Genomic DNA, 14075 nt, shown 5'->3' with positions numbered 1-14075 from the left:
GAAGACTGGGTTTATTGCTGCTAATTCATCGGATGCTAGAAGTAAACTAGGAGGGTTAATGTGGGATGTAAATAGTGAAGTTTCCAACAAGGAAATGGTGTAAAAGGCATGGGCTTGGAGCGGATTTGTTGCAATGCACACGTGAAAATGCACTGAGGAGGGGATTTGCGGTGACTTGGGCATTTCCATTACTTTGTTTCAGTTCACATGTCTTGGATCAATACTAATCTTCTAATTAAATCTAAGAATGATGGAAAACAACAATGAAAACAATAAGGTCACGATAAAAATGGTGAGAAAGAATATTAAAAGATAAATTAATCTCAAAACACGGTCTACAAATAAATAATCATGTGTGAGTTGATTATCGCCCTTAACTCAAGTATTAAGCTCAACCATGGCTAGATGTGAACCTTGGGGGCTTCTTACGTTTCTTGGGCTTGACCGAAACCAATGGTAAGTTGTTTGTGGGGCTTCAATTGGAAGAAAAACAAAAAGATGGGTTTCTTGTAGCTAATTCGGCGGATGCAAGAACTTAACTAGGATGGTTAATCTGGGTGTAAATAATGAAACTTCCCTTGAGAAAATAGTGCAAGAGGCCATGGGCTTGGGTGCTTTATTTTGCAATGCACATGAAGGTGCTTCTAGGTGCCGATTTGTGGTGACTTGGGCATTTGTGTGGCTTTGCATCATCAATTGATGTGCCTTAGATCAAGACTAATCTTCTAATTAAATCTAAGAATGATGAAAAACAACAAAGAAAACAGTAAGGTGTAGATAAAGAAAGAGAGAGAATTGAAAGGGAAATTAACCTCAAAACGTAGTTTGGAGATGAATAATCAAGTGTAAGTTGATTATGGCGGCTGGGTCATAGGCTTCACCACGGCTAGCGGTGAACGTCGGGGGTTTCTTACACTTCTTGGGCTTGACGGAAACCGATGGTAACGTGTTTGTGGGCATCAATTGGAAGAATGAAATGAAAGACAGTTGTCTGGAAGCAACTCGTCGGATGCTGTTACCGAACTAGGCGAGTTATGGTGGGGTGCAAGTAATGGGATTTGACTTGCGAAAATGGTGTAAAAGGCGTGGGCTAGTGGCCAATTTGTTGCAATGGACATGAAGGGGCACCTCGGTGCCGATTTGCACTGACCTGGGCATTTACATGGCTTTGCTTCAATTGACATGTCTTGGATCAAGACTAATCCTCTAATTCAACCCGAGAATGATGAAAAACAGCTATAAAAGCAACAAGGTTTAAGGAGAAAAGCTGAGAAATAATATTAAAAGGGAAATTAAGCACAAAACATGGTTTTGAGATGAATAATCATGTTTATGTTGATTATTGACCTTTAACTCTACCTAGAAGCTTAAACATGGCTAGATGTGAACCTTGGGGGCTTGCTACACGTGTTGGGCTCGACGGAAACCATTGGTGAGCTATATGTGGGCATCAACTGAAAAAATGAGATAGAAGACTGGGTTTATTGCTGCTAATTCATCGGATGCTTGAAGTAAACTAGGAGGGTTAATGTGGGGTGTAAATAGGGAATTTTCCAATGAGGAAATGTCTAAAAGGCATGGGCTTGGAGCCGATTTGTTGCAATGCACACATGAAGATGCACTGAGGTGCGGATTTGCGGTGACATGTCTTTGTTTCAATTGACATGTCTTGGATCAATACTAATCTTCTAATTAAATCTAAGAATGATGGAAAACAACAATGAAAACAATAAGGTCAAGATAAAAAGGGTGAGAAAGAATATTAAAAGATAAATTAATGTCAAAATATGGTCTAGAGATAGATAATCATGTGGAAGTCGATTATTGCCCTTAACTCTCAAGTCATAAGCTTAACTGTGGCAAGATGTGAACCTTGGGAGATTGTTAGGCTTCTTGGGCTTGACCGAAACTAATTGCAACGTGTATGTGGCCTTCAATTTCAAGAATGAAATAAAAGACAGGTGTCTAGGTGGCAATTCGTCGGATTCTATTATTGAACTAGGCGGGTTAATGTGGAGTGTGAGTAGTGGGATTTCTCTTGCGAAAATATTGCGCAATGCGTGGGCTAGGGGCCGATTTGTCACAATGCACAAGCAGGGGTAGCTAGGTGCCCATTTGCGGTGACTTAGTCATTTACCCGGCTTTCCTTCAATTGACATGTCTTGGATGAAGAACAATCTCCTAATTCAACCCTAGATTGATGACAAACAACAATAAAACCTACAAGGTTTAGCGAAAAAAGTTGAGAAAGAATATGATTGAGCTGAAATATTGCACATTTTAACTGTTTAAAACCAATGTATTTTAAATTCATCATGACATTATTATTGGTTTTAAATGGAAAAATGGTTCAAATGAATAAATCAAAGTTGTGATTTTAATTGATTAAAAGCATGAATTTATCCTTGAATTCTACCAACTATTGATTACTGTGCATTCTGATCTTTTCCTCTAGAATTGAGAAACAAAATAAACTGAACTAGGTCGATATTGGAATGGCTTCACATGTCTTCATTTTCGTGATCACAGTTCATTGGACACATATTTTTGCTCTTTGTGCATGAGTTATGAGTTCACATACTTCAAATATATGTCTATTTTGTTTATCTTGCATGTTTGGTTATGTCTTCCTCTCCTATTGATTCTCTACTTTTCATTTCCATTTGTTCATGCAATGCCTATTCCAGGCCTTTGTTCTACAACAAAAAGGTGATTTAATGAAGATATCATGGATCCAAGCATATATGGTGATGAATATAGGCTTAGAGCTTCAAGAGACCAAGTTTAATCAAATCCAACAAGAAGTTTTTGTGTCCACCGAAACTATATGAAGAAGAAGGCTGCTACTCTCCACCAAATTAAACATTAAAGAAGTCATAAAAGGTTGCTTCCTTTCCATTGAATTAGACAATCGAAATGAAGGAAGAAAGAAAAGAAAACATGTGACAAATTGAAGAGAAGCCGGCTTTGTTGAAGGGTGAAGAACATGTGATGAATTTCGGCTGAAATTGATTGGAAGAATGAGTTTGCAACTTGGGCAGCTATTTATATATATATATTGCTGGATGAAGAAATCAAAGAAGAGATGCCTTGCTTGACTCTTGAAGAGAAGAAGCCGTGCTTAACCATGCAATCAAAGGAAGGAGCCGTGTAGGTGAATCAAAGGAAGGAGCCGTGTAGGTGAATAATGGAGACATGTGCTGGAATGAATTATGAGGGAATTTGGACCGGTCAAAGCAGTAGGTGAATGAAGGAACATGTGCTGAAATTGAATAACAAATTGAAGAAACAAATTGAGGAAGTCGGCAATGAAGAAACCGAACAAGGAGTTAGGAAGGAGTTAGGAAGGAGTTAGGCAAGAGTTGAATAAGAAGTTAGGCATGTTGGACTTTGTTGTTTAGTTTGAATTACTAAACCAATTGAATAAAATAATTGAAGAGGAAGACAATGGAAGACACGGCAAAAGAAAGAGGAATGCAATGCAAGACACAAAATAAAGAAAGAAGAATGCAAGTGGCCGAAAATGAGTGTGAAAGCAAGATTGAAGACTTGGTTGTTGGGTGTGAATGCAAAACCAATTGAATGAGAGATGAAGTAGCCAAGATTTTTGGCTATAAAAGGAGGTGCACACCGAAGCTTAAGGGAGAACATTTTAGAGTACAATTGAGTACAATTGAGGACAACTCAATCTTAGAAAAACACTTGTCAACACACAATTTTCTGCTATTTACTTGAAAGAATTAGCTCCTTTTTGTTTTAAGAAATTTTGTTTCTCCTTTTAAGTTTAAAAGCTTTGTTGTTTTAGTATTTTTTTTTTTTTGTTGCATTAATATTTGTTCTAGAATTGTATTTCATTTAGTGTAATACCTTAATTTCCATTAAGTTACTAGTTTGTTTCATCTCTAGTTTGTTTCATTTCTAGTTTGTTTCATTACTAGTTTGTTTCATACAATAAAAGGAATTGTTTTAGAAGTTCTAAATTAATTGTGTTACCTTAATTTATTGCAAGAAAGATTTGATTTTAAGCTTTTGTTTTTGTTTTTGATTTTTCTGAATATCATACATGAAGAGCAGAGGAATTGTTCTAGAGTTTTTATACGTAAGAAATTGTTCCTTTTCGTTTCGAATTTCAATCGAATCGTGAAGGGACATTTTCATTTAGATTTTTCGTTCCCTATTTTATTTAACTTCAGATTAAAGTTTATAGAATACTTTTAAGTTTCTGTTTACTTATTTCGTGTTATTTATTTTTCTTACTTCTTTAAGTTTTCATTTAATAGTAATTACAACTGTTATATGTTATTTTAATTCGTAATTTAATTATAAAGATGAATTCTAGAATCTTAGTTTTGGGCATTTTAAATTTTCCGTTCATGTTTTGTCGATTACTTTCTAATTTAGTTTAATGCTTAATTTAGTTTTATTAATTTCTGAGTTTAATTTATAAGTCCTTTACATTCCAATCCAACAAACAAAAAAAAATTTAACAGACATGAATCTAGTCCATGAGTAATACCCTATTTCATCCATTGCATATACCATCATATTATTTTCTCTTTGTGAAGTTTTTCACCTTTTTTCAACAAGTTTAATTTTAAGCAACTTTTCCCTGAGGAGACGATCTAGGAATTTATTCCTAATTATTACACGACATCCTCCTGCACTTGGGATAGCATTAGTGCTACTCATTTTTGAGTGATTCAAGTTTTTGGCGCCGTTGCCGGGGAAAAGTTGTTTAAGCTTAAATTTAAACTTGTTATTTTATTTTATTTTTCTTTACCATATTATCTCTGGTTACTCGTCTCATCTGCATCAACCACTCATCTCTACCATATTAGATTGATGTTTCATGTCATGGGTAAGAGACACTTCAAATAGGTTGCTTAGAGTCACATCGAGTGTTGAGAGTAGTATACACAACTTGGAGATCGATAGCTCGTCTGTCTTTTCTTTGAGTGAGCCAGGTGACGAAATTGAAATTGAATCAGAAAAAATGGCTGCACCTGCACCACGCACGCTTAAGGACTATCTGCAACCCACTCGTACCACTACACCTTCATGCATAATTTTACCTGAAAATGCACCTAATTTCTCTATCAAGCATGGCATGATGTCGGTGATACCTCAGTTCCATGGGATGGATTCTGAGAGTCCTTACCAGCACTTGACGGATTTTGAGCTGGCTTGTGCTACTTTTATCACTAGGGCTGTTACTGATGAATTCATTAGACTTCGTTTATTTCCTTTTTCTTTAAAAGATAAAGCGAAGATATGGTTTAACTCTTTGAGACCTAATTCCATTTCTAGTTGGTCTGACATGCAACGTGAATTCTTACAGAAATTTTTTCCTTTTCAGAGAACTCAATTTTTGCAGGAGCAGATCAGCCAGTTCAATCAGAGACCTGATGAGACCTTTCAGGCCAGTTGGGAGAAATTTAAGGATTTGGTGAACATTTGTCCACATCATGGTTTTGAATCCTGGAGGCTGGTGAGCTACTTTTACACTGGTCTCACTCCGGAATGCAAGCAATTTGTTCAAACAATGTGCAATGGGGAGTTCTTCAGCAAAGAACCTGATGAAGCATTATCATTTTTCGACTACCTTGCTGAGAGCGCACAACAATGGAACACTCGTACTGATCGAGTTCCACTAACAGCACAGCCAATGAGGGCTATTTCTGGAGGGGGCAGATACGAGCTCAAAGGAGACACGGATGTTCAAGCCCGAATAACTGCATTAACTAGAAGAATGGAGGTCATGGAGATGGAAAAAGTAAAGGCTGCGAAAGTAGCAGAGGCATGTTCTATATGTGCTGATTCAAACCATAAGACCCAAGACTGCCCAATTATGCCAGTATTTCAAGAAGGTGGGTCTGAGCCAATACAATCAACCAACTGGGTCAATCAAGCACAGAATCAGCCTTTCTCCAACACATATAATCCGGGATGGAGAAATCACCCAAATTTCTCATGGAGAAATGATCAGCCTGGTCGGTCCCCACCACCTCACCTCAGCAGCAGCCATTTAATCAAGGTGCTCCTCAGCACCAATATCCGCCATATCAAAATCCTCAGAGCTATCCTTATGTAGCTCCTCCTGGATTTCAACCTCATGTAGCTACACAAAGTCCTCAGCCTTCATCATCTGCCAAGAAGACTCTAGATGACAGTATGGCACAGATGGCCAATACACTTTAGCAATTCATGCAGATCCAGGCCACCGCAAATAATCAAAATACTCAAGCCATAAATGAGTTGTGTGGCACTGTTAATAAGATGAGCACAACCTTGAGCACCCTAGAGAAAGGGAAATTTCCTGCACAGCCTCAGCCTAATCCTCAAGTATACAGACAACAACAACATCAAGTGCATAATGTCTCAGGAGACGTTATTGAGATAGCAAAAGCTGTTCTTACTTTGAGAAGTGGGAAGGAAGTTTCCCGACCTGAGATGACCATAGACACAGAGGTAATTGCTCCTATACCTAAAGATGCAGCAGAGATTGATGAAGCTGAAAAAGAACCAGAGGTGGCAAGACCAGAACAGAAGAAGCCTGTGAGTGCAGATGCTGAAACTAGTAAGGGATACCAACCTGTGGTACCCTATCCTCAGAGATTGGCAGCTGGCAAAAAGAATAAGTATCACACGGAGATTCAAGAGATTTTCAAGCAAGTGAAAATCAATATTCCATTCTTGGATGCCATACAACAAGTGCCTTCATATGCAAAATTTTTGAAGGACTTGTGCACGGTGAAGAGGAAGCTGAATGTGAAGAAGAAAGCTTTCCTAACGGAGCAAGTTAGTGCATTGATATTGAGAGAGACTCCTTAAAAGTTTGGAGATCCCGACTCTCCCAACATCTCCATTATGATTGGTGAATCAAGAATTGGGAGAGCTTTACTTGATTTGGGGAGTCGTGTGAACTTGCTACCATTCTCAGTATATGAGTAGTTGGGATTGGGTGAGCTGAAAAAGACCTCCATCATGCTACAGCTGGCTGACAGATCAGTTAAGGTACCGAGGGGTATTGTAGAAGACGTGTTGGTCCAGGTGGACAAATTCTACTGCCCAGTAGATTTTGTGGTTCTTGACATGCAGCAGCCGGTCTCCACTATTTACCAAGCTCCTGTCATCCTAGGAAGACCATTTCTAGCTACATCAAATGCCTTGATCAATTGCAGAAGTGGAGTTTTGAAGCTTACATTTGGGAACATGGCACTTGAATTGAACGTTTTCAACGCTTGCAAGATGCCAGCACATTTGGATGACACAAGTGATTTGAATGCTGTGGAGAGTTTGACACCAACAGATTTTATTTGCTCAACTTCTCCTTTTTCTGATGATGATTATATTTTTCAGACACCTGAATTTTTACTTGATGAGAAAATTGATCATATTGATGAAGATGACTTTGATTTTTTGATTGTTTTGCAGATTCATCTTTACCACTTGAAGTACAATTTGCGGGAGCAAGATGGAAACCCCAGTTCGAAGCTCTACCACCACCACACATACTTAGATCTTCAGAGGAAGAAGTTCCTTAGATGGAACTGAAACCGCTTCCTCAAGATTTAAAGTATGCGTTTCTTGGACCTGAAGAAGGAACTTTTCCGGTGGTGATTTCCTCAAAGCTAAATCAGAAGGATGAAGCCCAGTTGATTGAAGTATTAAGAAAGCATCGAGGCGCAATTGGTTGGACAATAGCCGACATCAAAGGCATTGATTCCGCTGTATGTACCCACAGAATCCATCTTGAAGACGATGCTAAACCAGTTCGTGATGCTCAACGAAGGCTCAATCCTACCATGAAGGAAGTCGTGAAAGAGGAAGTGCTTAAGCTACTCGCAGTGGGAATCATTTATCCCATCTCAGACAGTAAGTAGGTAAGTCCAACTCAAGTGGTACCAAAGAAATTTGGTTTGACTGTCATAAAAAATGAAAAAAATGAGTTGATTCCAACTAGAATGGTTACTGGCTGGAGAATGTGCATTGATTATAGAAAACTTAATTCAGCCAGTAGGAAGGATCATTTTCCTTTACCATTCTTGGATCAAATTTTGGAAAGAGTAGCTGGTAATGCATATTATTGTTTATTGGATGGCTATTCTGGTTATTATCAAATTGCTGTAGCACCTGAGGATCAGGAGAAAACCACTTTCACCTGTCCTTTTGGCACTTTTGCTTTTACTAGAATGCCTTTTGGTTTGTGTAATGCTCCAGCTACTTTTCAGAGATGCATGATGAGTATTTTTTCTGACATGATTGATGATATTTGCGAAATATTCATGGATGATTTCTCTGTTTTTGGAAAATCCTTTGAGAGTTGTTTGCATAATTTGGCACGTATTCTCCAGAGATGTGAAGAAAAAAATCTTTTACTTAATTGGGAGAAATGCCAATTTATGGTTACTCAGGGTATTGTATTAGGGCATATTGTTTCTTCTGAGGGTATAAAGGTCGACAAGGCAAAGATTGAATTAATATCTAAACTTCCTATCCCTAGGACAGTTAGGGATATTCGTTCTTTTCTTGGTCATGCTGGCTTTTATAGGCGGTTTATTCAAGGGTTTAGTTCCATTGCAAAACCTTTGTGCACTCTTTTACAAAATGATATTGAATTTGTTTGGAGTGATGAGTGCCAAAAAGCTTTTGATACCTTGAAAAAGTCGCTTACCACTGCCCCTATTGTGCAACCCCCACATTGGGACCTTCCCTTTGAGATTATGACAGATGCTAGTGACTATGCCTTAGGAGCTGTTTTGGGGCAGCGAGTGGATAACAGACCATTTGTGATTTATTATGCCAGTAGAACCTTGAATGATGCCCAGAAAAATTATACCACTACTGAAAAAGAATTGCTTGCAGTTGTTTTTGCACTTGATAAATTCCAGGCTTATATTCTTGGTTCTCCTGTTACTATTTTCACTGACCACTCTACTCTTAAGTATTTGTTGGCCAAGAAAGATGCTAAACCACGCTTGATTCGATGGATTCTATTACTTCAAGAGTTCAACATCAACATAAAGGATAAAAAAGGAGTTGAAAATGTGGTAGCTGACCACCTCTCTAGATTGTCATCATCTCCTTCTTCAAATGTCAGCCTTCCTCTTGATGATAGTTTCCCGGATGAGCAGCTGTTTGTGGTTGATGGAGCTCCCTGGTATGCTGATATAGTCAATTATCTAGTGACTGAGCGAACGCCTTCTGAATGGTCAACCCAAGATAAGCGTCGGTTTCTATCTGAGGTAAAACATTTCTACTTTGATGACCCTTATCTTTTCAAGTATTGTTCGGATCAATTGATTCGGAGATGCATTCCTAATGATGAGTTTTCAGTATTGAGATTTTGTCATACGGGTGCATGTGGTGGTCATTTTTCAGCAAACAAAACAGTGGCAAAAATTTTGCAAAGCGGTTTTTATTGGCCTTCCATGTTTAAGGATGCTTACAATTTTTGTAAAGCATGTGAGTCTTGTCAAAAATTGGGAGCCATAAGCAAAAGAAACATGATGCCCCTTTCCCCCATTCTTACTTTAGAAATCTTTGATTGTTGGGGAATAGACTTCATGGGACCTTTTCCGGTTTCCTTTGGAAACACATATATTTTATTGGCTGTGGACTATGTTTCAAAGTGGGTTGAGGCCATCGCTTGCAAAACCAATGACCATCATGTTGTACTAAAATTTTTACAATCTTTGTTTGCTCGATTTGGCATGCCCAAGGTTATCATTAGTGACGGGGGTTCTCATTTTTGCAATAAACCATTTTCTACACTTGTGAAGAAATATGGTATCACACACAGAGTTTCTACCCCTTATCACCCACAAACTAATGGGCAAGCTGAATTGGCAAACAGAGAAATAAAAATCATTCTGGAGAAAACAGTAAATCCTAATAGGAAAGATTGGTCGATTAAGCTTCTTGATGCTCTGTGGGCTTATAGGACAGCTTTTAAAACAAATCTAGGGATGTCTCCCTATCGATTAGTTATTGTAAAGCTTGTTATTTACCTGTTGATATTCAGCATCGAGCTCTTTGGGCCATAAAACATGTTAACATGTCACTTGATAAAGCTTCAGGGCTGAGAAAATTGCAGATCAATGAATTGGATGAAGCTCGTCGAAATGCTTATGACAACGCGCAAATGGCAAAGGAGCGCATGAAAATTCTGCATGATCAGAAAATTCATCTAAAGCATTTCACACTTGGCCAGGAAGTTCTTCTTTACAACTCTCGCTTGCATATTTTTCCTGGAAAGTTGAAATCCCGATGGAGTGGGCCATACATTGTAAAGACTGTTCATCCTCATGGCGCGGTAGACATTGTCAATCCGAAGAATGGTAATAGCTTCACTGTCAACGGACAACGTCTAAAGTCATTTCTGAAGGTCTTTGATCCACATGATGAGATCTTGCTTGTGCAGGACCCCAGGGAAGTGTTTTAAGTTGTTTTTCCTTCTTTACAGTTTTCTTTACTTGCTTTGTTTTTATTTGTTCGTTTGCTTTGATTTTATATTTCATGTTGATTGTTTGTTTTGCTTGCTTAGTTCTGTGCACTTTGTTTTCTTTCGTTCGATTCATTAAGAACTATGTCTCTCGCTAGTTGGGGGGTGTGGACTGAAGAAAACAATGCGTTAGTAGACACTGTAGATAGTTGAAAAAATGATTGGATCCGTCCGTGACCTGACAAGAGTGGCTGGAGATTTGAAAACAATCGCTTGATGTTGTTGACAAACGAGATTGAAGGCTCCGAGTTTCTAAGAAATGTCATTTCACCGAAATCACATTACTCTTTGACTTGGATGATAGCTCGTCTGGTTCTTTGTGCTATCTCTATAAAATCAGTCCTGAACTTCATCAAATCCGCATCAAGTTTTCTTCTCATCTCTATAAACTCATCTGCATTCTTTCAACATTCTCGTTTTTAAGCCTCCTATTCTTCTATCAATGGCTCATTCCTCTAGCATTTCTCTAGATCAATCCATGAGACATTCTGCATCTCAACCTCCTGTCCTTTCTACAGCTACCATTAGTGCCATGTTGCAACAAGAGAATAATAGTATGGCTAATAGGTCAGACTCAGATGCTATCTACGACCTGGTGAGTCTTGGGACTCGCTACTCATCCTCCATTGTTGCTTTTTCCCAGCGGGTACAAGCCAAAAACCATGAGGTTGAAAGGCTTAAAGAACAAATTGTTGTACTTCAACGAATTGTTCAAGAGTCTCATATAAGGGAAGGAATCGAACGGCAGAAGAATAAACAGTTGAAGTCTCTTTTAGATTCTTCATTCCGCTTGCCAGTTCCCATGGCTAAGGATGACCTGATGTTGTATGAAGAGCATGAGCGTCTCAAACATGAGGCTAAAAACCTCAAGTTTATGTAAAAAAAAAAACATTTCTTTTACTTTCTTGCTTGTTTTGCATTATTTGTTTTGTTTTTCTTTCTTTTGTTTTTTTTTTTATTTTTTAACTTTGACAGAAATCTACTCCTGAATATCTAAGGTGAATTTTTTCCTCTCTGTTTAATCATTTTCTTCTCAATATATGTTCTACAGTGTTTATCTTACTCCAATTCATGTCTGTATAACATACATCATCGAATATTCAATTGCTGAACATTGAGGACAATGTCACATTTAGTTGGGGGGAGGGTTTTCTGTTAAAAATGTGTTTAAAAAAAAAAAAAAATTTGTGGTGCATTGAAACATAAACGATTAACACACACTTCTGGCATGTTTGTTAGATTTGTGTATCTTGGTGGAATAGTTGAGCGGAATTATTTTGTGAAGATTTATTTTCAACCTTAAGCATAGAACATGACTTATGATGCCTCATATTTTGTTGAGGAGTGACTTGAAACACCGGGATGCGATATTTACAAAAATGAGAATTAGTATAATTTATATAGAATGAAGGGCAAGTTTTGAAAGAACATTTTGCACATGCTTACACTTGTAGTGTTCCTCATTAATGTTTATTGATTTAAAACAGGAGAAGTAAATTGCAGGACTACCGAGCCTTATATAAAAAAAAAAAAAAAAAAAAAAAGAAAAAGAAAAGAAAAGAAAATGAAAAGAAAAGAAAACGAAAAAAATCGTGTAAGTTTTCCTAAATAAAGGGCTAGAAACAGTTACCCAAAACTTTGGGGGTTGAATGATCAACCTTTAAACAGAGTTGGCGTGAAAACTGCTAGTCCCTTAGGCTTTGAGGTAGTTAGAATCAATAATGATTAATCTTATGGTTGAAAAATCCTATGATAAATCATGTTTATTAGTGAGGAACATACAGAGGTTTAGCCACACACACATATCTGAGTTCTAAGACATTTGCCCCAATTCTATGTGAACAATTACTGAGACTTTCCTTGTGGATACAACTCATGGTGTTGAGTAGTCACGAATCAATTATTTTGTGAGAATTCAGAATTATGTTTGATTGTTTTTGTTTGAATTTCGAGCTTTATGCAATATTCATCTCAATTAATTTTAAATATTTTGCTCAAGGATTAGCAAAATGCTAGTTGGGGGGTGTGATTGAGCTGAAATATTGCACATTTTAACTATTTAAAACCAATGTATTTTAAATTCATCATGACATTATTATTGGTTTTAAATGGAAAAATGGTTCAAATGAATAAATCAAAGTTGTGATTTTAATTGATTAAAAGCATGAATTTATGCTTGAATTCTACCAACTATTGATTACTGTGCATTCTGATCTTTTCCTCTAGAATTGAGAAACAAAATAAACTGAACTAGGTCGATATTGGAATGGCTTCACATGTCTTCATTTTCGTGATCACAGTTCATTGGACACATATTTTTGCTCTTTGTGCATGAGTTATGAGTTCACATACTTCAAATATATGTCTATTTTGTTTATCTTGCATGTTTGGTTATGTCTTTCTCTCCTATTGATTCTCTACTTTTCATTTCCATTTGTTCATGCAATGCCTATTCCAGGCCTTTGTTCTACAACAAAAAGGTGATTTAATGAAGATATCAGGGATCCAAGCATATATGGTGATGAATATAGGCTTAGAGCTTCAAGAGACCAAGTTTAATCAAATCCAACAAGAAGTTTTTTGTGTCCACCGAAACTATATGAAGAAGAAGGCTGCTACTCTCCCCCAAATTAAACATTAAAGAAGTCATAAAAGGTTGCTTCCTTTCCATTGAATTAGACAATCGAAATGAAGGAAGAAAGAAAAGAAAACATGTGACAAATTGAAGAGAAGCCGGCTTTGTTGAAGGGTGAAGAACATGTGATGAATTTCGGCTGAAATTGATTGGAAGAATGAGTTTGCAACTTGGGGCAGCTATTTATATATATATATATATTGCTGGATGAAGAAATCAAAGGAGAGATGCCTTGCTTGACTCTTGAAGAGAAGAAGTCGTGCTTAACCATGCAATCAAAGGAAGGAGCCGTGTAGGTGAATCAAAGGAAGGAGCCGTGTAGGTGAATAATGGAGACATGTGCTAGAATGAATTATGAGGGAATTTGGACCGGTCAAAGCAGTAGGTGAATGAAGGAACATGTGCTGAAATTGAATAACAAATTGAAGAAACAAATTGAGGAAGTCAGCAATGAAGAAACCGAACAAGGAGTTAGGAAGGAGTTAGGAAGGAGTTAGCCAAGAGTTAGGCAAGAGTTAGGCAAGAGTTGAATAAGAAGTTAGGCATGTTGGACTTTGTTGTTTGGTTTGAATTACTAAACCAATTGAATAAAATAATTGAAGAGGAAAACAATGGAAGACACGGCAAAAGAAAGAGGAATGCAATGCAAGACACAAAATAAAGAAAGAAGAATGCAAGTGGCCGAAAATGAGTGTGAAAGCAAGATTAAAGACTTGGTTGTTGGGTGTGAATGCAAAACCAATTGAATGAGAGATGAAGTAGCCAAGATTTTTGGCTATAAAAGGAGGTGCACACCGAAGCTTAAGGGAGAACATTTTAGAGTACAATTGAGTACAATTGAGGACAACTCAAGCTTAGAAAAACACTTGTCAACACACAATTTTCTGCTATTTACTTGAAAGAATTAGCTCCTTTTTGTTTCAAGAAATTTTGTTT

Source organism: Carya illinoinensis, chromosome 9 (genome assembly GCF_018687715.1).
Source record: "Carya illinoinensis cultivar Pawnee chromosome 9, C.illinoinensisPawnee_v1, whole genome shotgun sequence".
Lineage (NCBI taxonomy): Eukaryota > Viridiplantae > Streptophyta > Magnoliopsida > Fagales > Juglandaceae > Carya > Carya illinoinensis.
This window is presented reverse-complemented; position numbering follows the sequence as displayed.